The sequence below is a fragment of the Euprymna scolopes genome, chromosome 7, assembly GCF_053919585.1.
Source record: "Euprymna scolopes isolate OS-2025 chromosome 7, ASM5391958v1, whole genome shotgun sequence".
In the NCBI taxonomy this organism is placed as follows: domain Eukaryota; kingdom Metazoa; phylum Mollusca; class Cephalopoda; order Sepiida; family Sepiolidae; genus Euprymna; species Euprymna scolopes.
The window spans coordinates 75,516,241-75,521,240 of NC_136488.1; positions in this window are offsets into that span (position 1 = coordinate 75,516,241).

The following is a 5,000-nucleotide window of genomic DNA, read 5'->3' on the forward strand; positions in this document are numbered from 1 at the left end:
TATGTATTCATTTGTTTTCCTGTCCTGCATGTTATAGAGTGTGGTGTCATCAGTATATATACCCATCGCAGAGGCAGTTTTGTCGGGAAGGTCATTAATAAATATTAGGAACAATAGAGGTCCAAGGACAGACCTCTGAGGCACTCCCGCATTTATATCACACTGTTAAGATGTACGGCCGTCGAGGAAAACCTGGGGTTTTCTCTTATCTAAGAAGGAATTAATTATGGTCACTATTCTACCAGTGATACCGTATGATTTAATTTTCTTGAGGAGACCCTTGTGCCACACCTTGTCAAAAGCCTTAGATATATCTAGAGCTATCGCTCTGTCCTCTCCCGCTTTGTCCAGTGAATGGCATATACGTTCAGAGATTACAGTGAGGATGTCAACTGTGGAACGGGCTTTTCTAAATCCATATTGTTTGTCAGTCAGAAGTTTAGCATCTGTAAGGTGCCGAACTAGAGCGTGGTTAATTATGGTCTCAAATATTTTGGCGAAAAGTGGGAGGAGGCTAATGGGGCGATAATTTGATGGGTCAGTTCTTTCGCCAGAATTCTTGAATATTGGTACCACAGAAGCAGTTTTCCAACAGCCCGGAAAGCATGATTCATTAAGGCATTTGTTGTAGAGTTTGGAGAGAACTGGAACTACTTCATATATCATCAAAACGAGAGATTCACAATTTGACATTTGTATAACAAGCACTTGTACCTTCGTTTTCGTGTATTTATTCCATTCCACACTATTTTTAAAATCACTAGTTTGAATCCGAAAACATAATCAGCCTTTTCAAAATCAATTTTTCTAGAATCTAATAAGACGATATAAATAGAAGTTTGGCACTATTGACTAAAGGTTGACATTCATTTGTACCAGGGGCAACATGTGTAAGTTATTTTCATATCAGTCTAAGATGCAACCTCGACAAAATCTAAAACTCTTGCCCATATTGGGTAGGTAATGATCTTTAATGTATCATACTGTTATATGGTTCTCAGTAGTCATAGGAGGTTCACTCTCAGTATGTGACTTACTAACTTTTCGCTGGAGTACGTTTATTACTTACTGCCCAAGGTCCCTCTAACGGAGAATTCGACGGGACTTCCAAGGCAAAACAATTTTTAAAAGACCGGAATGCTCTTTAAACGTACGTTACGCAGTCGATTTTTCTTCAACCAGATAAAATAAAACAAAAAAACTCGTGCACTTCGATTTTGTATCTATATATAAACTTATTTTCTGTGTTTTTTTTTCGTTACTATCTCATAATACGTGCGCCCAGCTAGAAGCAGAGAGTACTGATCGGGAGGTGGTTGGTTGGAACCATGCTTGTGTGATGCTGATTGCTAGCTGACTGTAGATTTCTGGCTATCTTTCGTCTTTTTCTCTGGGCTATATATGTGATCTGTTTTTTAAGGTGCACTTACCTTCTATAGCAGTGCGCGTAAAATAGTTGAACTTTCACAACTGACGATATCAATCCTGACAACCTGACCAGATCATTCAGTGCGTTTGCTACCAGCTGTCATGTTTGCGCGAGTGCACCTTCAACACGCGACACTCTTTCTTCAGGGGCGTTTGTTTGACCCCCTGCACCTTCTGATCTTGTGTCACATAATTCTGCAATGGGGAGGTAGTAAATGGCAGAACTTCAGTAAGTTTTACGCATACCAATCGGGAAAACGTCTTCGACAATCACTCAAACAGTCTCTGCTACTTTTTGAGTATAGGATGACCTTTACTCTGTCAGGCGGAGATATGATTTTCTACAGTTCTAGTATTTTTTAAACACGGTGGTCACCACTTATCAAGGCCCGGAAGCCACTCAGGGATAAGGGTAATGCAAGTACATTACGTTAGTGTGGAGATTTGATGAAGTGTTTACTTAAGGGGGCGGTTCATTATGAATTTGTTAACGTTGGACTTGAAGACACCCAAGTTGTAGTCAGGTGGGAAGCAGGCAGACGGAATAGAGTTCCACAGGCGTGCAGTTCTAAGAAAGAAGCTTTGTTCATGGAATCCACGTTTTGATTTTGGCACAGATAAAGAGTGGAGGAAATTTTTCACAGTGGATTCAGCTAGACGGGTGTTTTTGTGAAAGATTGGCGAGGGGGGGCAGAGATTGGAGTTCAGACGAGCACCTGCCATAGAAATAACGATAAAACAAGGATAGGCTCGCAACGTCTCTTCTGTGGGAGAGAGGTTGCAGGGTAGAGAAAAGGGTATCCCCCACTAAGCCACGAAGTCCATTTTGTATTCTGTCAAGGCAGGATAGGCTGTTTTTAGCAGCTCCTGCCAGATATGGCAGCAGTATTCCATCCTTGGACGTACTTGGCTTTTATATAGATAGAGAATTGCATCAGTAGTGAGATATCTCCTGGAGCGGTAGAAGGATCCCACCAGCTTTCCAGCGACCTTGGCAACAGACTTGATGTACGTGTTCCATTTCAGATCAGGAGTAAAGGACAAACCCAGAAGCTTGTCAAAACACGGGGCTGCTCCCAGACGAGAGCCATCCATTTCAATTGATGCCAGATGGGGATCAGAGCGTCGATGGTGTAAGGATAGGAGTTTGGTTTTAGATGCATTAAAGGTAACCAGCCACGACTTCCCCACTGATCCACGCGCTCGAGATCAGAGGAGAGAGAATCCGAGAGAACTTCGTCATTTACAGCCTTTGATGTGTTGCCGTAGATGGTCGTGTCATCAGCATAGATATCAACGAATGATTTAAGTATGTGTTTAGGGAGGTCATTGATGTAGATCAAGAAGAGAGTTGGGCCCAGAATTGACCCTTGAGGGACTCCAGCATTAATACTGCAGGCCTCTGATTTTTTTCCATCTACCACTACTCTTATGAGCCTATATGAGAGAAATGATTTAATGATTTAGAAAACATTTCCAGTTATACCGTAGCTGGACATTTTGTGAAGTAGGCCCTTATGACATACCTTGTCGAAGGCCTTTGATATGTCAAGAGCAATTGCCATAGAAAGGAAGCCTTTGTCAAGAGATTCACTAATCCTGTGAGATATAGCCGTTAGCGCATCTGCGGCAGATCTTGCCCACATCTGCGGTGGATCTTGCCCACTTTCAAAAACCGTTCCTTCCCTCTTAAGCGATTAGGTTATTATTATAGCCTAAGTGCCTTGCCGGTCGTGCCGACGAAGCTATATAATTTTTTTTTCTCGAACATAGTGCATGTCTTCTTGTGCGCTGACTTTTCGATTCCGAATTTCTGACGTTGCATCAACTCCTTATTTGACCTCACTACACACCTTATAGAAAAAAAGCATCCGCCATAAAACATGTTGGTTGGTAAAGTGCTATACATCCATGAAAAGTGGAATGTAAGATTAATTCGTCAAATCGATCTTAATCAACATCTAACACTTATCATTGAGTAGATATTGACCATGAATTGACATTTATTTTTAACTTCTTACATCAAGTAGCTAAGGCTTTGAATCGTTCTACTGATAAATAAAGCATATTTGTCCGACGACATAATGCCAATTTGATGAACTAATACAACTTGAACAACAACCCAGGAAAAAAAGTGATTCTAACAAATCGCGCTTATAGAGTAACACTGCGGATTTTTTTTTTATATATTGTCTTGTAAAATGTCACCGTGGTTCTCCTACACAAGCAATAATATTAGAACTGAATAACCATTTTAAAACACATATATCATCGACTCTGTAAAACATGCCAATGTGTAATTATACATGCATTTATTTACGTTACACGCACACACACACACACATATATATATATTTATATATATATATAGGCACGTTTTATTGAACACGACAGAGTTACTCTTTTTCCGATCTTGTTGGATATCTTTTCTATTTGCCGAGCGGTCTTTTCATTTCCGCAGGTATATTATATAGTATTGCGTCTAAAAGTTGTTAGTCAGCCATATTTTTCTCAAGCCCCTAACCCTCCTGCACCATTGGATTCATAGCCAATTAAATATATATATATATATATATATATATATATATATATATATATATATATATATATAAGTTTAATGGTTAAAGTTAAATTCTGTAACTCAAAATATAAACACATATATTCGAGTTAAGAATTTATTGTTTAACACAAGCAATATATAGAGAGAACTTATGTTTATTTCCTTAATCCATGGATGTTCAATAATGGCTCATATCATCAGAGGAAATGAAATACGGCTATTTTTAAATATTGAGCTTCATATTTTTGACTAGGATCATCCTGTAAGTATTACCTCAATATAATATCTAACAGGATAATTCACTTGACCTTTAATCTGTGACTTATATATTTATTTATTTTTAAAACAATAATCTACGTACACGCGTATTTCAAGGTAACTACCTCTCATCAGCGTAGCTTGACTGTTTCTAGAAATCGAACTCCAGATCAAGGTTACCACAGTCTGGCGCGGTAACCATTCCGCCGCGAACTCCGAGATGATTTTACTGTTTATTTTTATCGCTTATAAATTTTAGATTTGTTGTCGCTTTTTTTAACGATACATACGGTTAAATAGTGACCTCGCCTCGAAGGTCATTTTTATTTACTTAGAAAGTCGCCCATTATTTATTGGGACTTATATAACATTTTTCTTTATTTTTATTATTTTTAAAACAGTAATCTAAGCATAAAACCATGATATATATATATATATATATATATATATATATATATATATATATATATATGTGTGTGTGTGTGTGTGTGTGTGAGTGAGTGTATTAATTAAGCTCCCACACATACACACACATTAATATATATTTATAAATACACGTATTCCAAGATTAACGATGTTAAAAACCAAAAACAAGTGAATTTTTAAAATAAATAAATATATTTATTAAAAAACCACGTGGATTCATACATTTTTATTTATAGCAGAACCTTCTATTTTTTTCTATTTTACAATAAAAAAAATGATCTGTCGGCTGGAATGACTGAAAAGCTTTGGACCTACAGATTTGAAACTT